This window comes from Kogia breviceps, chromosome 4, assembly GCF_026419965.1.
Source record: "Kogia breviceps isolate mKogBre1 chromosome 4, mKogBre1 haplotype 1, whole genome shotgun sequence".
In the NCBI taxonomy this organism is placed as follows: Eukaryota; Metazoa; Chordata; class Mammalia; order Artiodactyla; family Physeteridae; genus Kogia; species Kogia breviceps.
Window position 1 is genome coordinate 84,273,204 of NC_081313.1, and position 24,999 is coordinate 84,298,202.

General features: G+C 37.6%; 1 long non-coding RNA gene across 1 annotated transcript in view; it reads left to right on the forward strand.

The window, feature by feature from the left end:
* LOC136794035 (uncharacterized) overlaps window positions 1-24,999 on the forward strand; it is a 596,196-nt gene that overhangs the window by 438,573 nt on the left and 132,624 nt on the right. Inside the window, exon 4 of the long non-coding RNA XR_010840204.1 lies at window positions 20,075-20,174. This is a non-coding gene — a long non-coding RNA (uncharacterized lncRNA). The remainder of the gene's footprint in view (window positions 1-20,074; window positions 20,175-24,999) is intronic.

Genomic DNA, 24,999 nt, shown 5'->3' on the forward strand with positions numbered 1-24,999 from the left:
ACTACAAAGGGCCAAGAATAGTCAAACCTTACCAGTAAAAGAAAATAAAAAAGGGAAGCATATTGAAAAGCTTAGTATTAAGTGAAAATATTACAGCTGTGTGTGGATGATTCAGGGATAAGTAATTGTCAGTAGAAGAGAGTGGCGGGTTATTAAAAAGACACCGACTTATGAGAAATTTTGCTTTATGACAGATGTGGTATCTCAGGGTTTTGAGCAAAGGAGTGACTATTACATAAGTGGTCTTGGGAAATGTAGATTTCCTGAACAAAAAACCATGAAACAATCACAAATCAAAGACTGTCAGATTTTACTGTATACAAATTAGGAACTTTAGCTTGTGAAAATGTGTTTTAGAGAAAGTGAAAAGACAGAACACAAACTGGCGTTAGATATTTGCAATATATGTAAACAACAAAATATTAATTTTCAAATATATAACCCTTACAGAACAATCAATAAACAAGTAAACAGAATTGAAAAAGTATTCAGACATGAACATGTGTTTTGCAAGGAAAGTAATACAAATGACTGAAAAAGGTGTGAAGATGTGCTGAACTTCATTAGTAATCAGAAAGGTACAAATCAAGGTAACTATGAGATACTATTTTAGACCCACTCATTAGGCAGAAGTTAAGTCCGACCTTACTGAGTTTTACAGGTGATGTGCATCACTGGGGCCAATTATGCTGGCAGGAGAATAAATTGGATAATAAGTATGGAAAACAATTTGAAATTGTCTTGTAAAGATGAACTTTTGTTTCCCCTCTAATCCAGTAGTTTAACTTGTGTTCATCTAATTGTAAAAAAAGTTTAAAACCCACCTCAAAATCCTAAGGGCACCAAGCAGTCATCCTTCCAAAGAGGCCTGTATTCTCAGACATTGCGTGTATTACTGATTGTGGAACAAAATCCACTGCATAATTTCCGTGGTTGTCTAAAACTGACAAAACAGCTGGGAGATAAAAACTTACTGGTTGCTATTTCCCCGGATTTTCTTTCATCTCCCTCTGAGGAATGTGTTTTCAGAGCATACACAACACAATCCAGAAACAGAGGCTTTTTCTGAATGAGACATGTTCTGTCTTAAGCGAGTTCTAAAGTGGCCTACATGTGAAGCTTTGGAATCTGATGATACCTACTCCATGGAGGCCTGATGGTAAGTCACGTAATACATTGATAAGTTTATGTGTTTCTCGGTTAGTAATTCCAGATGGTGTGTCTGTGCTCCGGCTGTGCACTCTGTGTAAATCATCTCACTCACAATCAACAGATATCCAGAAGCACTTTAATTGGAAACATTTATTTTTACCAGTTATTTTACCAGTGCATCAGAAAGCATGTACAATTAAGGTTCAGAAAATCATTTTCTGTAATAGAGAAAAAAACCCTGAAACATCATAAATCCTTTAAATGAGATAAATAGATAAATTTTATTGTAATCACATAATGGAATATTATACATCAGGAAAAATAAATGAATTATAGCTCTGTGCAATAACATAGATGGCCTCATTATGATAGTATTGAGTGGAAAGACCACATGCAGTATGATGACCTTTATATAAAATTCAAAAAAAGGAAATGTAAATTGATGTCATTAATATACAAAAAGGCTTTCCAGTAACAGTGGATGTGAAAAGATAATTAAAGTAAGAAATACGACTAGAAAATAAAAATGAAAAATAAGTGCTTAGTCGAGCAAAGGGTGTAGTCAGATAAATACTGTATTCACTTTTGATGGAAGGATAAATGAACAAAATCTCCCTGAAAAGCAATTTATTAATATCTAAAGAAACTTAAAAATGTTGTTGTTCTTTAAAGTAGTAATTCTTAGAAATCAGTTCCTAGATATAATCAGTGATAGAGTTTTATAGATAAAGATACCCATCGCAATATGATTGACAGTAGTAAAATTAGAAATAAATGAAATATAAACTATTATAATTCAGTAAATTATAGTGTATACATTAAATGGATGTTAGGAAATCATTAAAATTATGTTTTCATAATTTTTAAAATAATCATTTAATTATTTTATACAAAATAATGTCTAAACTTATTTTAAGAATCAAGTGGAAGAATCAAGAAAAATAACAAAAGTATATCTCCATTCACAAAGAACACCTTGGGAAAATATCATTCCTAGTCTGTGTTTCTCTCCCTTGAAATATATGTATATATTCACACACATACATATGTGTATATATGTAATATTTATATAAAATAAATGAGTATTTATTATATATTTTGTGTATGTATATGTTATACACAGAGATTCCTTGAGTTTATTAATTTTCAGGAATATCTTTCTATTGCCATTGCATATAAACAATAACAAAAAATGACTGTTTATAATATTCTTGTCTCACAATATATTCCCCTCTGATCTATAGACAATTTGTTCATTTGTGTCTAAAATTTGTTATGGAAAAATTTGGTGCCAATATGTTTAGGTCCACCTTTAAGCCCCACTGGTGACTTATTTTCTGCAAGAATCCTGAAGAATTCTTTATTTATCAAGTTCGACGATATAATCACAATATGTTTCAATAATATGTCTCTTATCCTATGCCAGATTTTTTTAAAATGCAGTGTGCTATTTTAATCTTCATATATACTACTTTTATTACAGTGTTTGTTTCATATGTTGGATTATCTACTTCTTTCCCAGTGGATGCCTCTTTTATATCAATACTATGATTTTTAAGCATGGCTAGTCTATCTCACAATGTTTTAAATTTATTTTGGTCCCCTTAACTATAATATTTCTGGATTTTCTTGATTGTGAGGCACCCTCAAAGAGTTGTGTTTTCATTTTTTCTGTACTTTTTTTTTGCACTGGGTTCCCTTTTAGATTGAACACTTTGATATTTAAAAAAATGTGATGTACATTTCTTTTATCTATTTCCGTGGTTGCTTGCTTACTTGCCATGTATTTTCTATTCATCTTGCTCTGCCAAAAACCTTTATTTGTTGTTTTATAATGTGAATTAATTCTCCCTGACTTTATGACTACTATATCTGAAACCTATCTTCCTTCCTCTCTCCAAGTATAGTTTGTGACTTGAGATATGACACTTTGGTCCAGTTTGGAGAAAGAGCTTTGCTGGAATTGTATATAGCCTTTGTTGGATACCCTGAGCTTATCTTATACTTAGTTTATGTGAAATGGTATGAAGGTAGGGTTCCCAGTACTTAGCTAGAGGGAATATCATGATCCCTTGACAGAAGACTTGGGTACCTCAAATCATTCCCTCCTGTTCATGGTGCAGCACTTGAAAATGGTGAGGGGCCTTTATTCTGTAGGGTTCGAACCTGTTTTTTCTAGACAACCTGCTTGTCATGTTTATCCATTTGTCTTCCAGTTGGTGGGTCTTAGTGAGTTTTGGAGATTTTCTTGATTTACATTCTTTCTCAGAATGACTGACAGGTATTATAACCCAAACATTGCTGGAGCAGAATTCTTCCCGTGCTCAAGATTTTTTAAAGATTATGGTATGAAATTTTACTTGTAACATGGTTTGCTTGTAGCTGTTGAGGATTCTGTTTGGTTGTTTCTGTTTTTTTCTTTTTATCTAGTATTGAGGGATCTAGATTTTATACTCCTGCTTTATTATCTAGAATTCTTTTGAAATGATATATTTCTGCAAAAAAGATAGACAACCATATAAACAATAAAATTCCCATTTTATAAAACCAACAAATGCTTAGAAAATAATTGTAAAATAATGAGTACTTTTTTGTTGGGGCTTTAATGGTTATTTTATTCTTAGTTTTATAATTTTCTCTGATTTATTCTTCTGAATATTTGCTATGTTGATTGTCCAAGAAAAGAAAATGCTTTGTTTTGGAACTACACAAAAAATCCTCAATCATATAAACAAAAAATAATTATTTGCATTTTCCAATATTCAATTTTTTTTTTAACATCTTTAATGGAGTATAATTGCTTTACAATGGTGTGTTAGTTTTTGCTTTACAACAAAGAGAATCAGCTATACATATACATATATCCCCATGTCTCCTCCCTCTTGCATCTCCCTTCCACTCTCCATATCCCACCCCTCTAGCTGGGCACAAAGCACCGAGCTGATCTCCCTGTGCTATGCAGCTGCTTCCCATTAGCTAGCTATTTCATATTTGGTAGTGAATATATGTCCATCTTACTCTTTCACTTCGTCCCAGCTTACCCTTCCCCCTCCCCGTGTCCTCAAGTCCATTTTCTATATCTGCTTCTTTATTCCTGTCCTGCCCTAGATTCTTCAGAACCATTTCTTTTTTTTTTTTTAGATTCCATATATATGTGTTAGCATATGGTATTTGTTTTTCTCTTTCTGACTTACTTCACTCTGTATGACAGTCTCTAGGTCTACCCACCTCACTACAAGTAACTCAATTTCATTTCTTTTTATGGCTGAGTAATATTCCATTGTGTATATGTGCCACATCTTCTTTATCCATTCATCTATCGATGGAAACTTAGGTTGCTTCCATGTCCTGGCTATTGTAAATAGAGCTGCAATGAACATTGTATTACATGGCTCTTTTGAATTATGGTTTTCTCAGGATGTATGCCAGGTAGTGGGATTGGTGGGTTGTATTGTAATTCTATTTTTAGTTTTTTAAGGAACCTCCATACTGTTCTCCATAGTGGCTGTATCAATTCACAGTCCCACCAACAGTGCAAGGGGTTCCTTTTTCTCCACACCGTCTGTAGCATTTATTGTTTGTAGATTTTTAATGGTGGCCATTCTGACCAGTGTGAGGTGATAACCTCATTGTACTTTTGATTTGCATTTCTCTAATGATTAGTGATGTTGAGGAACCTTTCATGTGTTTGTGGGCAATCTGTATATCTTCTTTGGAGAAATGTTTATTTAGGTCTTCTGCCCATTTTTGGATTGGGTTGTTTGTTTTTTTGATATTGAGCTGCATGAGCTGCTTGTATATTTTGGAGATTAATCCTTTGTCAGTTGCTTCGTTTGCAAATATTTTCTCCCATTCTGAGGGTTGTCTTTTCATCTTGTTTATGGTTTCCTTTGCTGTACAAAAGCTTTTAAGATTCATTACGTCCCATTTGTTTATTTTTGTTTTTATTTCCATTTCTCTAGGAAGTGGGTCAAAAAGGATCTTGCTGCGATTTATTTCATAGAGTGTTCTGCCTGTGTTTTCCTCTAAGAGTTTTATAGTATCTGGCCTTACATTTAGGTCTTTAATCCATTTGAGTTTATTTTTTTGTATGGTGTTAGGGAGTGTTCTAATTTCATTCTGTTACATGTAGCTGTCCAGTTTTCCCAGCACCACTTATTGAAGAGGCTGTCTTTTCTCCATTGTATATTCTTGCCTCCTTTATCAAAGATAAGGTGACCATATGTGTATGGGTTTATCTCTGGGCATTCTATCCTGTTCCATTGATCTATATTTCTGTTTTTGTGCCAGTACCAGACTGTCTTGATTACTATAGCTTTTGTAGTATAGTTTGAAGTCGGAGAGCCTGATTCCTCCAGCTCCACTTTTCTTTCTCAAGATTGCTTTGGCTATTCGGGGTCTTTTGTGTTTTCATACAAATTGTGAAATTTTATTGTTCTAGTTCTGTGAAAAATGCCATTGGTAGTGTGGTAAGGATTACATTGAATATGTAGATTGCTTTGGGTACTATAGCCATTTTCACAATGTTGATTCTTCCAATGCAAGAACATGGTATATCTCTCCATCTGTTTGTATCATCTTTAATTTCTTTCATCAGTGTCTTATAGTTTTCTGCATATAGGTATTTTTTCCTCCTTAGGTAGGTTTACTCCTAGGTATTTTATTCTTTTTGTTGCAGTGGTAAATGGGAGTGTGTCCTTAATTTCTCTTTCTGATTTTTCATCATTAGTGTATAGGAATGCAAGAGGTTTCTGTGCATTAATTTTGTATCCTGCTACTTTACCAATTCATTGATTAGCTCTAGTAGTTTTCTGGTAGCATCTTTAAGTTTCTCTTTGTATAGTATCATGTCCTCTGCAAAAAGTGACAGTTTTACTACTTCTTTTCCGATTTAGATTCATTTTATTTCTTTTTCTTCTCTGATTGCTATGGATAAAACTTCCAAAACCATGTTGAATAATAGTGGTGAGAGTGGGCAAGCTTGTATTGTTCCCAATCTTAGTGGAAACGGTTTCAGTTTTTCACCATTGAGAACGATGTTGGCTGTGGGTTTGTTAATATGTTTGATTATTAGGTTGAGGTAAATTCCCTCTATGCCTACTTTCTGGAGAGTTTTTTCCATAAATATGTGTTGAATTTTGTTGAAAGATCCTTCTGCGTCTATTGAGATTATCATATGGTTTTTCTCCTTCAATTTGTTACTATGGTTTATCACATTGATTGATTTCCTTTTATTGAAGAATCCTTGCATTCCTAGGATAAACCCTACTTGATCATGGTGTATGATCCTTTTAATGAGGTGTTGGATTCTGTTTGCTAGTATTTTGTTGAGGATTTTTACATCTATGTTCATCAGTGATATTGGCCTGTAGTTTTCTTTCTTTGTGACATCTGTGTCTGGTTTTGGTATCAGGGTGATGGTGGCCTCATAGAATGAATTTGGGAGTGTTCCTCCCTCTGCTATCTTCTGGAAGAGTTTGAGAAGGATAGGTGTTAGATCTTCTCTAAATGTTTGATAGAATTCACCTGGGAAGCCGTCTGGTCCTGGGCTTTTGTTTGTTAGAAGATTTTTAATCACAGTCTCAATTTCAGTGCTTGTGATTGGTCTGTTTATATTCTCTATTTCTTCCTGGTTCAGTCTCGGAAGGTTGTGCTTTTCCAAGAATTTGTCCATTTCTTCCAGGTTGTCCATTTTATTGGCATATAGGTGCTTGTAGTAATCTCTCCTGTTCCCTTGTATTTCTGCAGTGTCAGTTGTTACTTCTCCTTTTTCATTTCTAATTTTATTGATTTGAGTCTTCTCGCTTTTTTTCTTGATGAGTCTGGCTAATGGTTTATCAATTTTGTTTATCTTCTCAAAGAACCAGCTTTTAGTTTTATTGATCTTTGCTGTTGTTTCCTTCATTGCTTTTTCATTTATTTCGGATCTGATGTTTATGATTTATTTCCATCTGCTAACTTTGGTGTTTTTTTGTTGTTTCTCTAATTACTTTAGGTGTAAGGTTAGGTTGTTTATTTGAGATTTTTCTTGTTTCTTGAGGTAGGATTATTTTGCTATAAAGTTCCCTCTTAGAACTGCTTTTGCTGCATCCCATAGATTTTCCTTTGTCGTGTTTTCATTGTCATTCTTTTTCTAGGTATTTTTTGATTTTCTCTTTGATTTCTTCAGTGATCTCTTGGTTATTTAGTAGTGTATTGTTTAGCCTCCATGTGTTGTATTTTTTACAGATTTTCTTCTGCAGTTGATGTCTAGTCTCATAGCATTGTGGTTGGAAAAGATACTTGATACAATTTCAATTTTCTTAAATTTACCAAGGCTGATTTGTGACCCCAGATATGGTCTATCCTGGAGAATGTTCCACGAGCACTTGAGAAGAATGTGTATTGTGTTGTTTTTGGATGGAATGTCCTATAAATATCAATGAAGTTCATCTTATTTAATGTGTCATTTAAAGCTTGTGTTTCCTTATTTATTTTCATTTTGGAATATCTGTCCATTGGTGAAAGTGGCATGTTAAAGTCCCCTACTGTTATTATTGTTACTGTCGATTTCCCCTTTTATGGCTGTTAGCATTTGCCTTATGTATTGAGGTGCTCCTGTGTTGGGTACGTAAATATTTACAATTGTTATATCTTCTTCTTGGATTGACCCCTAGATCATTATGTAGTGTCCTTCTTTGTCTCTTGTAATGGTCTTTATTTTAAAGTCTATTTTGTCTGATACGAGAATTGCTACTCCAGCTTTCTTTTGATTTCCATTTGCATGGAATATCTCTTTCCATCCCCTCACTTTCAGTCTGTATGTGTTCCTCAGTCTGAAATGGGTCTCTTGTAGACAGTATATATACAGGTCTTGTTTTTGTATCCATTCAGCCAGTCTTTGTCTTTTGGTTGGAGCATTTAATCCATTTACATTTAAGGTAATTATCAATATGTATGATTCTATTACCATTTTCTTAATTGTTTGGGGTTTGTTATTGTAGGTCTTTTCCTTCTCTTGTGTTTCCTTTCTAGGGAAGTTCCTTTAGCATTTGTTGTAAAGCTGGTTTGGTGGTGCTGAAATCTCTTAGCTTTTTCTTGTCTGTAAAGGTTTTAATTTCTCCATCTTATCTGAATGAGATCCTTGCTGGGTAGAGTAATCTTGGTTGTAAGTCTTTCCCTTCCATCACTTTAAATATGTCCTGCCACAGCCTTATGGCTTGGAGAGCTTCTTCTGAGAAATCAGCTGTTAACTTTATGGGGATTCCCTTGTATGTTATTTGTTGCTTTTCTTTTGCTGCTTTTAATACTTTTTCTTTGTATTTAATTTTTGATAGTTTGATTAATATGTGTTTTGGTGTGTTTCTCATTGGATTTTTACTGTATGGGACTCTCTGTGCTTCCTGAACTTGATTGACTATCTCCTTTCCCATTTTAGGGAAGTTTTCTACTATAATCTCTTCAAATATTTCCTCAGTCCCTTTCTTTTTCTCTTCTCCCTCTGGGACCCCTATAATTTGAATTTTGGTGCATGTAATGTTTTCCCAGAGGTCTCTGAGAGTGTCCTCAATTCTTTTCACTCTTTGTTCTTTATTCTGCTCTGCAGTAGTTATTTCCACTATTTTATCTTCCAGTTCACTTATCCGTTCTTCTGCCTCAGTTATTCTGCTATTGATTCCCTCTAGAGAATTTTAAATTTCATTTATTGTGTTGGTCATCATTGCTTGTTTGCTCTTTAGTTCTTCTAGATCCTTGTTAAACATTTATTGTATTTTCTCCATTCTGTTTCCAAGATTTTGGATATATTTACTACCATTACTGTGAATTCTTTTTCAGGTAGCCTGCCTATTTCCTCCTCATTTGTTTGGTCTGGTGTGTTTTTACTGTCCTCCTTCATCTGCTGTATATTTCTCTTTTTTCTCATTTTGCTTAACTTAGTGTGCTTGGGGTCTCTTTTTCACAGGATGCCGGTTCATAGTTCCTGTTGTTTTTGGTGTAAGCCCCCAGTGGGTAAGGTTGGTTCAGTGGGTTGTGTAGGCTTCTTGGTGGATGGGACTGGTGCCTGTGTTCTGGTGGATGAGGCTGGGTCCTGTCTTTCTGGTGGGCAGGACCGCATCCAGTGGTGTGTTTTGAGGTGTCTGTGAACTTATTATGATTTTAGGCAGCCTCTCTGCTAATGGGTGGGGTTGTGTTCCTGTCTTGGTAGTTGTTTGGCATGGGGTTTCCAGCACTGTAGCTTGCTGGTTGTTGAGTGGGGCTGGGTCTTAGCTTTGAGATGGAGATCTCTGGGAGAACTTTCCCCATTTGATCTTACGTGGGGCTGGTAGGTCTCTGGTGGACCAATGTTTTGAACTCTGTTCTCCCACCTAAGAGGCTCAGGCCTGACACCTGGCCGGTGCACCAAGACCCTGTCAGCCACACGGCTCAGAAGAAAAGGGAGAACAGGGCCTGCCTGGTGGTGCAGTGGTTGAGAGTCTGCTTGCCGATGCAGGGGATATGGGTTCGTGCCCCAGGCCAGGAAGATCCCACATGCTGTGGAGTGGCTAGGCCCGTGAGCCATGGCCACTGAGCCTGCACGTCCAGAGCCTGTGCACTGCAATGGGAGAGGCCACAACAGTGACAGGCCCACGTACAGCAAAAAAAAAAAAAAAAAAAAAAAAAAAAAAAAGGAAAAGGGAGAATAAAAAAGAAAGATAGAAAAAACATAAAGTTATTAAAATAAAAAATTTAAAAACATTATTAAAAATTTAAAAATAAATTAGTAATAAAAAAGAAAAGAAAGAAGAGAGCAACCAAATGAATAAACAAATCCACCAATGATTACAAGTGCTAAAAATTATACAAAAAAAAAAGGACAGACAGAACCCTAGGACAAATGGTAAAAGCAAAGGTATACAGACAAAAATCACACAGAGTAGCATACACACTCAGAAAAAGGGAAAAAAATTTTATATATATATATAATATATATATATATTATATATATATATATATAAAGGAAGACAGCAACCAAATCAATAAGCAAATCTACCAATGATAATAAACTGTAAATACCAAACTAAGATAAACATAAAACCAGAAACAAATTAGATGCAGGAAGCAAACCCCAATCTACAGTTGCTCCCCAAATCCAGCGCCTCAATTTTGGGATGATTTGTTGGCTATTCAGGTATTCCACAGATGCAGGGTACATCAAGTTGATTGTGGAGATTTAATCCACTGCTCCTGAGGCTGCTGGGAGAGATTTCCCTTTCTCTTCTTTGTTTGCACAGCTCCTGGGGTTCGGCTTTGGATGTGGCCCTGCCTCTGTGTGTAGGTCGCCTGAGGGCGTTTGTTCTTTGCTCATGCAGGACACGGTTAAAGTAGCAGCTGGTTAGGGAGCTCTGGCTCACTCAGTCCAGGGGGGAGGGAGGGGTACTGGATGTGGGGCGAGCCTGCGGTGGTAGAGGCCAGTGTGACGTTGTAACAGCCCAAGGCGGGCCATGTGTTCTCCCGGGGAAGTTGTCCCTGGATCACGGGACCCTGGCAGTGGCGGGCTGCACAGGTTCCCAGGAGGGTTAGTGTGGATAGTGACCTGTGCTTGCACACAGGCTTCTTGGTGGCGGCCACAGCAGCCTTAGCATCTCATGCCCATCTCTGGTGTCTACGCTGATAGCCATGGCTTGCGCCCATCTCTGAAGCTTGTTTAGGCGGTGCTCTGAATCCCCTCTCCTCGTGCACCCTGAAACAATGGTCTCTTGCCTCTTAGGCAGGTCCAGACTTTTCCAGGACTCCCTCCTGGCTAGCTGTGATGCACTAACCCCTTCAGGCTGTGTTCACGCCGCCAACCCCAGTCCTCTCCCTGGGATCCAAACTCCGAAGCCCGAGCCTCAGCTCCCAGCCCCCGCCCGCCCCAGCGGGTGAGCAGACAAGCCTCTCGGGCTGGTGAGTGCTGGTCGGCACTGATCCTTTGTGTGGGAATCTCTCTGCTTTGCCCTCTGCACCCCTGTTGCTGCACTCTCCTCCATGGCCCTGAAGCTTCCCCTCACCCATATCCTGTCTCCACCAGTGAAGGGGCTTTTAGTGTGTGGACACCTTTCCTCCTTCACAGCTCCCTCCCACTGGTGCAAGTCCCGTCCCTATTCTTTTGTCTCTTTTTTTTTTTCTTCTTTCTTTTGCAGTTCACATGTAAAATGTGGCTGACTGGTAGAAACTTGTTCATGTAGTCTATTGTAGTCTATTAAATATATGATATAAAGAAAGTTTAAAGACAATAGTGTGCAAATGTGGGAAATTTTGAGGGACAGAGGATGTTTTAACCTCAAGTGAGTTTCATAAAATGAAAATTTATTCAATTTTGTATCTAGCACTCATTACATAGGAAACCAATTTGATTTAATTCGCCTTATTTTCTGAGTCTCCATGCTTGAGGACAGTGATGTGTCATTATCTTGCAGCAGTAGTTTTCTTTAGCAACTGTGATAATCAGACTTCTGGTTTCCAACGAGCAGGCACATTTCAAAATCAATGTTGGAATTGGCAGAATGTTGCCACAATTGTGTTTTTTCAAGCTCCAAAAATGAAACAGATATGAGTAACATCTCTTTTCACCTTCTTAAAGAAAAGATTGTATATACCTGAATAATACCAAATAACTATAGGCTCTGAAACACAAGAGCCATTTTCCATATTTGATTTCCTTCACTTAAAAAAGTTCAAAACCGGACACTTTAAGGATCTCCCCAGAAATTTACAAGGTTAAAGTTTCAGTATTCAAAAGTGAAGTACTGGTTTAAGATAAAAAATATGCTAACATTAAGTTTTGGTGTCATGATGGCTTAAAAAGCTTATAATTTTATCAGAAACTATTGGCTTGTAGAATAACTACAGTAAGAAATATGGGACATTTGAGTATATTGTTCTAATGTGAGATATATTATATATAAGACACTACTCTTCACATTAGGAGATGAGAGGTGTATATCTTGACTTAATTGGAAACATCCTTCTCCCTTAGAAAAGGTGATTCACATAGCCCAGCTAGGGAGAGCAGGCTCACAATTCAAAATACAAAATAGACGAGTGCAGTCACAGAAACAATAAGGAACTAAACCAACTGCAGGCAAATCTCTTCAATTCATTACACAATGAGAGTTAGGCCTGGACTATTTCATTTTGGATTGCTTTTTGCAACTCATAATCTCTTTAATGGCAGTAATTTGTTAATAAAACAATGGTAATGAAACAGAAGTATCTGTTTACAGCAGTCCCCTTATATTTCTTGTGTTTATGCCTGCTTTCATTATTTATAGGGAAAGGTACACATTTGCTCTGGTATACATCAGTAATAGAAAACCACTTTACAGGAGGATAGGAAAGGACATTTTCAGTAGAGTATAATGTCTGTATCTGGAATCATTATTGCCCCCTTTGGAGTGTTTTTTCAACCTTAAAGCAATAGATCTTGAAGCAAGCTAAAAGCTACAATAAAAACATATTTTATCTTTAGTCCTTTAAACAGTATTTCTCTGATCTGAATGGGCTCTCTGCATCAGCAATTACCTGTTAAGTTTTTCTCATTTCTTGACTTGGGAACCTACATTTTAGTGTGAACCAATAGTAATTCTAGAAACAAAATACACTTTCAAAGATATATGAATTATTTTTCTTCATATCTAGAGAAGTTTATGTTTTTCTTCTGTTTCATACTTATTGATAACACAGTACAGTTGTGTCTATAATCTGTATAAAATATTGAGGATTCTTGATGAAAACATCAAAAAAACAATCACACAATTCCCCAAATCCAAAACAATGAAAAATTAAATTCATTAAAAAATTAATATAATTTTTGATAATCTGTGAATAAAAAGACCAGCTTTGTTTTTTCAGTTTTGAAAAAAGATTTATTTTAGTTTAATTTAATAAATGAATTTCAAATATAATATTTTTAAAGACATTCATTATTTAAAATATATTTTGCATTTGATAAATTTCATCAATATAACACAGAATACTGTATGAGAGGAAAGGCTATCTAAAATGCAATTATTTAAGTCTACTGTAAGCAAAAATCCTTTCATAATACAATTTATGTCACAATATCCTGTTATGTCTTTTTTTTTTTTTTTTTTTTTGCGGTATGCGGGCCTCTCACTGTTGTGGCCTCTCCCGTTGCGGAGCACAGGCTCCGGACGCGCAGGCCCAGCGGCCATGGCTCACGGGCTTAGTTGCTCCGCGGCATGTGGGATCTTCCCGGACCAGGGCACGAACCCGTGTCTCCTGCATCGGCAGGCGGATTCTCAACCACTGCGCCACCAGGGAAGCCCCCAATATTTTTCTATTTTTGAAATCACATTTCTGAACTAAAAATCATGGGAATTTAAAATTCCAGCATTATTCCCAAATCAAGGATTTTCTGTAACGTAGGACATGTCGAACACGCCAATCTGTATATGTTATTTTGCCATATATCAGCCATGATGCCATTCCCAATTACATCCCACTGCATGGCTGGTGACATTACATAACCCTTTTCAGGCAGTTTCCTCATATGTAAAATAGGAACAATGATAATTCCTACCGTAGATGGAATTTATCGCTAAAGGAAATGCATCAGAATCTGAAATAAACATTTATTTTACATTAGCTTATCGATAGTAGGTTTCAAGGACATAGTGAACTCCTCATTTACAGTGGTGTTTATTGGGCTATATTGGTGGCTTGAAACTCAGATTAAGGGAAGATGGATTTTATGTGCCTATGAGAATTATTTTCCTGGGACTAATTCTATAAGATTTTAAAACAAACTGTGAAATAAACTATGAAAACTATGAAGTTAGCATACTTAGGAAAATTCATTGTTCTTAAGTATTTCACCTCATGTCATTTCCAGTCACCAGCACTTATGATGCCATAGACAGGCACAGACACAGAACTATATCCATGGGAAGGGAAGGGGCATTAGTCTATGGAAGAAAACCAGAATGTTCTTATGAACCTTCTGCAGAATCTGCCAAATGCATGTGGGTGGGTTTACCTCTTCCAGTCATTTCCTGTTGTTGAGAGCTGGGAGCAAGATCAGCCACCTAATTTTCCAGGCTCAGTGCAAAATGAAAATATAGGACCCCTTTCTTCAAACAGCAGGAAACAAGTGCTAGTAAAGGTACTTAAAATAAAATTCCTTTCTTCTGTGATTCTTCCCCCTTTCACAACCTAAACTATATATTTAAAAAATTTACTATTTAATGGCCTGCGCTTTGAGTGTGGGGATATCTGGAGGGCTAGTACAGACATTCACAGGTCCCTGGGGGCCTTGTCTCTGTGGGTCCTTACCTCCTGCCAGACGCCAGACCAACATGCTGAATCTCATGCACAGCAAAGAAGTCAAGCAGGCTCAAACCAAGCAGGACTGACAACCGCAAGGGACATTGTGACCTCTGCCTTGAGAGGCATCAGCTGCCTAGATCAGGGTGGGTGCGAGGCTTGCCCCTACTTGTCTCCTGCAGGATGTGTTGAGGCTCTCATTGCCCGTCTGTAGAGGAATAATCGCTACTAAGTCTCATCAGGACTGACCTTTACCTTCTGGGCACTGGTGATCAGGCCCTGGCTGGTGCTGGAGGGTAGAGGCTGCCTCTGGGAGGGGGAGAAGAGGGAGAGGCCAAGAATAGGTCCAGCAGAGGCAGAGGTTCTAAGTCTCGGATGAGTTCTTGCAAATTACACATTCAAAGATAAAATTATTAAGAATCTCAAGGCAGCAACCAAGCTCAGATTAAAACCTCAAGTGCTGGGACTGGGTGCGGGCAGAGCCCTCTGCTGCTGCTCTGCTTGAAAGCTGGTAAGGACAGCACTGGTCCAGAGGGCTCAGCCTGTACTCTTGGGTATCTGAGCAGATTATTCCTAGTGTTTAGGATGTGCCTCCCAGGAGCATTAAGAAGTGTTGGAATGATGATATTTCATTGCAATTTAAAAAAACATATATTTTTTAAACTATTTATGAATCAAGACCAAGAAATATCCTCTGAATGAGGATTCTTTGGAGTAAACCCTCTTTGGAGCTGTATGCTGGCCTGACAACGACCTGGCTTCCCAGCCAGTCTAACACTGCTTTGGGGATCTACCCATAGGGAGATTTATGTTTATTATGCAACTGATTTTCCTGACTGCCTTTCCCACAGCCTTCATTGACTAATATGACTAAATGTTTTTCCTCCTGTTTCTGTAGATAGCCTATTAGGGTTCTCTGCATGGTTTAATTAAATAAGGTGCTCCCTGGAATTCAGAGACAAAGTCAGAGAATACTTTTTGAAATTGAAACAATTAGGAATACACATGAAATATGTGAAATCAGGTGGAAAGATCTCAAGGGTGCTCTTTCTATTACTTTCCTCTTTAGAGAAATCTGCTTATTCTCTCGTCCACGACACACTTCGTACTGAGAGTGAGGATAGGAATGCATCTTCCACTCTTGACCAAAAGACCTCCTCCTTATGTGCTCAGGACATTGTTTTGTCATATCCCACCCACTCTGGCCAACACTCTCCATATATTCTTTTGAGAATTTGGCAACTAACTCAAGGTATTCCTCATTAATTCAGGTCTCTCAAGTTATACTGGGAAACTCAAGGGCTCTTTACATGATAAATCCAGCCCCATATCCATTTGATTTTCAGGGTGAAAGCATCATCTCTATTCCACTTCAACAGCAACCCACACCTGAGGTTAGTGGGTTGTCATCACGACAGCTCTTTCAGGTGGTGAAAATCCATTGCTCCACTCTTACACAGCTTCCAGTTTCTTTGGGTTTCTCACCACCTTGCTTTCACTACATTTGCTCTTCCACACCCATTACAATTTCCAGTCCCTTGCCTTTTCTGCCTGAAGCTTCTAAGCCCTACTGTGTGCCCTGTTTTTCCTTTTACACTCTCAACTCCTTGGGCTGTCAGCATAATCTTACTGTTTCCTTTTTCATCACAGCCACTTGCAAAATTTCAACTTTGATTTCATTCAAATCATCCTTCTCTGGTTCTATGCCTTATAAGTGGCATAATGAAGGGGAAGAAAATCTAACACTATGACTGAGTTTAAATTTATAGTTACATGGGCTTCCCTGGTGGCGCAGTGGTTGAGGGTCCTTCTGCCGATGCAGGGGACACGGGTTTGTGCCCCGGTCCGGGAGGATCCCACATGCCGTGGAGCGGCTGGGCCCGTGAGCCATGGCCGCTGAGCCTGCGCGTCCGGAGCCTGTGCTCCGCAACAGGAGAGGCCACAGCAGTGAGAGGCCCGTGTACCGCCAAAAAAAAAAAAAAAAAAAATTTATAGTTACAAGTCTTCAGCTGAGCAGGACCTTCATTGTTCTCTGGCGTTTATTGTTTAGAGCCACACCCAGCTTTTTCAGCCATTCCCTGGATGTACACTCACATTTTTGTCACTTTCCTCATGTACTTGAATCTATCTAAGTAGACTCAGCAAACTACTTTCTACTTCACAGAAAAGCTGGAAACCGAACATTTACACATATTTATTTTCCCTTCCTCTTGAGACGACAAAGATATGTGTATCTCTACTAACTCCTCTCCATTCTGATTCTGTGCATGAACAGGATTGCCTGGTCTCTCTTTGGGAAATGTGCTCCATTAATGGTCTCTTCTTTTTTTTATCTTCAGCAGTATCTTACTGTTTGTCTCTTTTCCTCTAACATATAAACTACTGCTAATTTCCCCCACTGTAGCAATATGGAAAACAAAAACTATTTTTCCCATTTCATTTTACTTTATCTGTAGTTCACAACAAAAGTTTTTGAAAGAATGTTCTATATTAGCTATCACGGGTGCTCACATCCCATTTATAAGCAAACCCTAACCTCCACTTCATTTCTAAACATACTGTAACTGGGGACTCCAAAGATGTCCTAAAGACACTTTATTCTCTTATCCAGTGTAACTTATCCAAGGTGATTGGCATCATTGATTACACCTGCCTTCTTGATTCCACCATAAACATTCGGTATTTACCTTTGTCTTTTTAAGATTTTTCTTCTTCCTTCCATGACAACTACTGCTTTGTCCCTTTCACAGGCTTTTCATTATTTTTTGTTTCCATATGGAAGAATTCAGGACATCATCTTTATCTTTCTTTTCTTCCTTCAATTTCTAGGTGAAATTATCTAAACTCATAAGTTTTGGGCTCCTGACTCTAACTAAAATGGAGTAAGAGAAATGGAAATTATCCTCCTGTCTAAATAACTAAAAATATGGATAAACCTATGAAACAGTGGTTTTTCTAAACATTGGACATCAAGCAATCAAAGTCAGTGAACCATGAGAGAGAGGAAGTAAATGAAATGAGCACTGATTGGCCCAGGTGAGTGCTTCAAGGATTTTCCAGGTCATAGTTCAGTGAAGTGGGTAACCAGGAAGAATTCAGCAGACTCACTGAGTTGAGGAAATAGAGGTGAGAAGAAAGGACAGGTACATAAAGAACTGAGGAGTTTTGCAGAGGAGATTTGCAGAGCTCCTCCAGTCTTCAGCAGAGTAGTGACTGGCAGATTTTTTGAGGGATTTATTTGAGGTAGGAAAAAAGACTCACCCTAAAGGATTAGAAGAAACAGTAGCTAGAGCTCACGTAGGGCTGGGAAGAGTATCTGTTCCCCAGCTAGACCTGACAGCCTCATAATATGTGTGACACTGAGTACAGTTCTCAGAAGGGCCTTATCTCAGTAGTGGGGAATTATTATCCCAAGAGTAAATGCTGCTTTGGTCCCACTTAACAAGTCAAGAGGAAGACTGAAAGGATCTAACAGCTTACAAATAAGTTAACTGTGTCCCAGATCAAAGCTCAAGAATAATTATAGTAATACAAAAATATACACTACTCAACATGGTAAAATCTACAATGTATGGCATATAATAAAAAGAAAAATTGTAAGGCATCCTAAGAAGCAGAAGAATATGACCTATAAAAAGGATAAAATCCATTAAATCGGAACAAACCCAAAAGTGATACAGATGTCAGAATTAAAAAACAGGGACATTAAAATGCTTATGTTAACTCTATTCCATGTATTGTAAGAGGTGGAAGAGAGACTGATCGTGTTGGGTAGATAAATGGAAAATATAAACAAGATGCAAATGGAACTTATAGAAATAAAAACTACAATGTCTGAGAAAGAAAATCACTGAAAGGAATGAATATGATATTAGGTATGGCAGAAGATAATATTAGTAAATTTGAAGCTATAAAAACTCTCCCCAAAAAACCCTCAAAAAACCTGGGGGGGAAAAAAGACCTAAAAACAAAAATATATACACTTGTGGGACAACTCTTCAAGTGACCCGTTTTATATATATAACTGGAGTTCTAAAAGATAGTGAAAATAGAAAATTTATTTGTAGAAATTATCACCAAAAATATTCCTAATATGATGAAAATTATTAACTCACAAATCCTAGGAGCTAAGTAAACCCCAAACACACATACGTGAATTTCAACTTCCGGATATTTGTGGCTGACTATCAACTAGGGAAGACATATCTCCTAGATTAATTCCTTTTATATGTAACCAACAACCTATTAGACATCCTTAACTGGATGTCCTGTATATACTTTACAGAAAACATGGCTAATGGTTCACCTATTTGTGAACCAGTATTTACTGAGGCGCTGATATGTTCCAGACAATGCAATAGGGATCAAAATTACACAATTGAAAAGAAATTGTCCTTGAGTTTTAGGAGTCAACATAAGACATATATATACAAAATATTTAAAATACAATGTGTTAAGTTCCATAACGGTGATGAGTACAAGATGAAAATAACCATAGATGAAGGTGAAACTGAATCTAACTGGGAGAGTCAGATAACATGTACTGTTATTTCAATTAAACGCTGAAAGTTGCACCTTGAGGACTGTAATTAGGAGGTCATTTGTGACAGCACAGCTGCACAGCCTCTCAAGTGCGGGGCCGCGTGACCCTGGTGCGGGGCCGCGTGACCCCAGCGCGACCCCGGCTGCTTTGGCCAGCAGGCGGCGCTCGTTCTCGCCCGGCAATCCGCTTGCCCCAGCGGCAGCTGCGCGACGCGTCTCCAGGTGAGTGGACTGGGCGCCGGACGCCGGGGTTTAGGGGAGACAGGCGAAGGCTGCGTGGGGAGGGGGGGCACTTTGGCGGGGAGGTCTTGGGGCAAAACCGAGGGGCCAAAACCGAGTCAAAGACGTCGGCGTGGGGAAATGCTGGCAGGGAGCTGAGGCGCCCGGGGCAGGAGCATCCGGGCATTTGCATGGGGAAATGCTGGCAGGGAGCTGAGGCGCCCGGGGCAGGAGCATCCGGGCATTTGCAGGAGGGCGTTTAGAGGACGGTGGTCTTGGGCTGAGGGGGCTTCCTAACAGATGAGAGGCAGGGAGGCCCCAAGAGCATCGAGAGTATCGCAATGAGAGGAGGAGGCTTTTGTCTGTATGGACACCGGCCAGTGGCTGGGAGGAGCCCGGAGTCCAGAGAATTAGGGGCAGGGGGTGGGAGAAGAGATGTTTTTAAAAAAAAACACAGAAAACGTCGTTTGTGACTTTGATAAAAGGTATTCATTAAAATAGTAGAGATAGAAGTCAGATTACAGTGGGATGAATAAGAATAGGGTATAAAGACATGGGAATAGGAGACAGTCACCAGATCTGAATGTGGGGATGGTAAGGCTGCACAATCCATACTCTCCCCCAAAGGGGAGAACTTTAACTTTGCATAAGCATCATGGGTCAAAAGTGGTGGTGCTCACCAATATCTGAATTCCCTTCTAACTTGTAACACTCTTGTTCTACATTTCCCATTATCTTGCCTTTGTTGGGGCCATATGACTGAGTTCTAATCAGCAAAATTCGAGAAGTTAGGAGCAGCACTGCCAGATATGGCCTCTAAAATCTCTCATGGAATCGTCCATATTCTTTTCTTCCCTATGCTCTTATGTATTTGCAGACCATTCAGAAGAGGACTTGGAGAAATGGTGGAGCACAAGATGGAAAAAAGCCTTGGTCTCTTAACCACCATGTGAAAGCTTATCTCCTGACACTTAAAGGTATTGTGACATGGTTATCTTTAAATTTAATTTCTATTTCCCTAAGCCTGTGGATATTTGCTTTGCAATGTTGCGGGTTGCAGCAGTTTTTCAAAACCAGAGCTTCTAAACTCTTTGACGGATTTTAATAATTCCATAATATGTTTTATTGCAATGTCCACGAATATTGTTTTATTTACTTGTAGTTTACTGTCGACAGTTCTGGCAGTTCCCAGAGTTAACATTTGTGCACATGCCAATGGGATGGGTGCAGAGACAGGCAAGCCAGGCCCCATGCACTGCCCCCACCAGGAGCACTTCCTCTCTGCTGGGCCAGAGCCACTGCTACCCTGGCTGCTACTTCTGCCAATCTGTATCCAGGTCCTGAATGGGTTTTACTCACAGAGTCCCAAGAATCCGGGACTGCCCCACATGTGCTAGATGTTGCCACGTATATCTTCTTTGCTCGTAGTTTCACTCCATTGTTCCATAGGACTTAATTTAGAAACACAGGTCCTGAGATAAAATTATTAAGACTTTCAAGAAGGCAACACAAGAGCATTAAACCAAATCTGGGGGGCCCCTTTTGAGAGTGGGACCCTGAGGGGCTGCACAGTTGTACAGCTGTGACGCAGTTGTAATCCCAGAAGTGGTTCAGGTTTAGGTGCTGTTTGATGCAGAGGTTTATAATATCAGAGTCTCATTTTACTTTTCTACAAATTTCTCTGTCTTTTCACTCTGCTTTCCTTCATGTATTGGTTCCATCCTCTGACTAGTTTCCTATGTGAAAGCAAAATGGCTACAGGAGTTCCAGGTCTTTTATCCATATAATACACACTCTATAGCAAAAGAGATTCTCACTAGTTAGTCAGGCGAGGGTTACATGGTCATATGCTTAGGTGGTAGGCTACCTGATTGGCTTAGCCTAGCTCGTATGCTTTACCACTGTAGTAAGGTTTTCTGGAACCATATGGCTCCTAGCATGGAAACGGGACTATTAAAAAAGCAGGAATTGCTACAGTGGAAGAAATCACAAATGTCCACTACAAAATATTTCTTGAATTAATAACTGACTAACAGATTGTAGTACTTCATCCTGGGAAAGGATTTGTGAGTATGCCTCTTGTTTCCAAAATCGTAACTGAAATTGTAACTAATACTGTAAAAACTGATGTCTAGATAATTATAATATGGCAATGTTAAAAGAATATTGTGATGAGAAAAAATCCTATTGCCTACTTAGAGATATTGAAAAAGAAGCAGTTAGTACCAAGAATGTTATGTTTTTCCAGCACTGCTGGGGAAAGACGTCTTAAGGCTTCCAATGACCAATACTGATTATATTCTAGGTATATATGTCTCTGAAGATACAAAGGATAAAACCCTAGCCTGATGGAACTATCTTTCAAGCAATAGCAAAATTTCTTATTATTGTTCTGTGATTAATGGACAGCTTCTCTTATGTAATTTGGTTTTTGTGATGAACCTACACACCAGGAGGAAGTGTTGTATACAAATGTATAGTAGCTATTAACAAATTATCAATTGCGCTTAAGTAAGTCTTTTTAAAGATTTCTTATGTGTTCCATTTCCCAAGAAATTTAATATCATTTAGGAATTGAAAAACTAAAAAAAAGAAGAACAAAATTAAAACAAAGAAACAGCAAACAATACCTTGATGATGTTCTCAACTTGTGTAGGATTTGACCCCTGGTAACTCCATACATTTGTCCATTAATTAATTAATTATAATTAACTAATATCATAATTACAGGGCACGCTAATGTTCTCAGCTTTGTGCTGAGATGCAAAGATAAGCCTAATATGGGGAGTAGACCTTCAATCATCAATCTCAAAAATATTTTTTAAAAATATTTATTTATTTAGGTTGCTCCCAGTCTTAGTTGTGGTGTGTAGTTGCAGTGTGCAGACTTCTTCTTAGTTGCAGCGTGTGGACTTCTTCTTAGTTGTGGCATATAGACTCTTAGTTGCGGCATGCGTGTGGGATCTAGTTCCCCAACCAGGGATCAAACCCAGTCCCCCTGCATTGGGAGCGTGGAGTCTTACCCACTGGACCACCAGGGAAGTCCCGAATATCTTCTGTTTGTTAACAATCTTAACAAAACCTAGCTGTTTTCCCTGATTCCTATGCTTCCCTACCAAATTGCAAATATTCTATTGCATAAGTTTGGCTATGATTGTATATACTCACTGATTTCATCTGGGAAATGGTACTGAAAGTGTTAATGAGTTCAAACTCATGTTGCTCACGGCATGACAGGCCAATAAATCGAGAGACAAGATGTTGGGGTAGGGAATAGCAACTTTATTCAGAAAGCCAGCAAATCCAGTAGATGATGGGCTTGTGTCCCAAGGAACTGTCTTGCCTGGGTTTGAATGCTATTTTCTTCCATAGAGCAAAGAGAGGTAGGTGAGGAAATAAAGTAAAAAAGGTGATAAGTTGTTGCAAATATTTCCTGGGTCCAGCCAGACTCTGGAGGGGATGTGTTAATTTCTTTCTTCCTGTAGGCATTCATAGATGGGCCTGGTCAGGATGTTTCCCGTGAGCTTAAATAAAGGTGTTTGAGCTTAATGCTCAGGCATGGGAGGCAGGGTTCCTGGAGATGGGCCATTATATACACTATAACCTGTAGGCAACATTCCTTTAGTGATTAACTTGTAACAAAAGCAATCGAATACAAAGGTTAAAGTAAAAACAGGTACAATATGGAGTCAGGTTTGTTTTTCTCTGTTACAAAAGTACATAATTTAAAAATTATATAACATACCATAATACTTCTGTGTTCATCTAGAACTTTTAAATTAAATAGGAAAAACAGACATGGAATGAAGAAAAATTTATGTATTTTATTTGATTATTAAATAATGCAACATATAATTTGGTGAATTTCAAAGGCATTTATTTTTTACTATGATAGCCACTGAATTTCACTTCGGTGGGGGCTAAGTTATTCTTATAAAATAAAGATTAAAGGAGGCTATGTTTCTCTTCAAATCATTCTTGTTATGTGTATTCGATTTGCAAGACAAGCAATTACTGCTGTTTGAATCTGGCAACTAGCCACTATTTTTAATTGAAAAGGTATTTTGCAAAATAAAGAACATGAAGTTATAAGAGGAAGTGGTGTTGATGTGTTAACAGGAGTGAACCGTAAGGAATGGCAATTATATATTTTAACATGTAAAGAGATTTTCCAAATTAGCTGTTGGTAAAATTGCTACTCCTGTCACACCAAGTTCATTTATTTCTTGGATAAACTTGAAGAATATAAAGGCACCTATAAAGATGCTTTTTTAAAAGACATAAATGCATCATAATGATAACATCACAGGAGTGCAGAGACTTGATTTTAAGTAGAAACAAGGGCTCTTGCTTAACCAAGTTAAGCAGGGCTTCAGAGTTAGATTGATCTGGATGATCCCATCTTGGACACCTTATATGTGGTTACTTGGATTAAGTATCATAAACACCATGAAGCTTCCATTCTCTCATTTCTAAAAACCTTGATAATAATTTTACATTATAGGTTTTTGGAGTATATGTGAAGATTAAATGAGATAATGTCTAGAAAACACTTATGCCTGTGTCTGGCATGTAGGTGTTCAACAAATGGTACCTGCTATTTTTATGTTTGCTTATTGGGGAGAATGTGACACAAATGTGTAGAAAACTGATAACTTTGATAAAGAAGTTTTATATTCAACTGAAGTCATATGTTAATATATGTCAGTATTCAAATCTAGTAGTATACTTTCCTCAATTTGTTTCATGTAGATTCTCCTGTTCAGTTTTGTTCTGAATTTATTTAGAATGAATCCAAATTCAGTATTAAATCTTCCCAAGCCTGTGACACTTACCCTGACCTCTGAAATTTAAGTAGAGGTTATATTGCTTTCTGCCAAAACAATGACTATACAAAAAAAGATTGTTTATTGATTGCATAATCAAAGTAACCAAAGTCAATTAATTATTGACTTATTAATTTATCCATTTTTTTCCAACAAATAGTTTTATCCTATGAGTACTATTCTGTACAAACCAAAAATAATTTTGGGCACTGGGGGGTATAATATACCTAGTGAAATGGTTTTCAACCATTTCAACCTGGTTTCACTTAGAATCATATGGGAATGTTTATAAAATACCTATGCCTGGGCTCTATACCCAGAGATTCTGATTTAATTAATTTGTATGAAGCCCAAATGCTTTTAAAACTTTCCCATGGCAATTCCAATACGTAGCTGTGCTTGAGAGCCATATATTTAAAGTAGTGGTTCTCAATTTTGTGAACAACTATAATATTCACCCGGGAGCTTTATTTTAATTTATTATTAATTTAATTGATGTAATTTAAATTTTTATTGAGATATAATAAGTAAACATAAAAGTGCACTAATCTTAAATGTACAGCTCAATGAATTTTAGATATGTGTATCTTTGCATAATAACTCAAATCATTATATTTTCTCTAGTCCAAAATGTTCCCTGTGACTCTTTTTTTCTTTTAAATTGAAGTATAGTTGATTTACAGTATTCTATTAGTTTCAGATGTACAACATAATGATTCAATATTTTTACAGATTATACTCCATTTAAAGTTATTACAAAATAATGGCTATATTTCCCCATGCTGTACAATGTATACTAGTTGATTATTTATTATATACATAGTTATTTGTATCTCTTAATCCCACACTCCATCTTGCCCCTCTGTCCTTCCCTCTCCCCATTGGTAACCACTCTTTTGTTCTCTGTATCTGCGAGTCTGTTTCTATTTTCTTATATACATTCATTTGTTTTATTTTTTAGATTCCACATATAAGT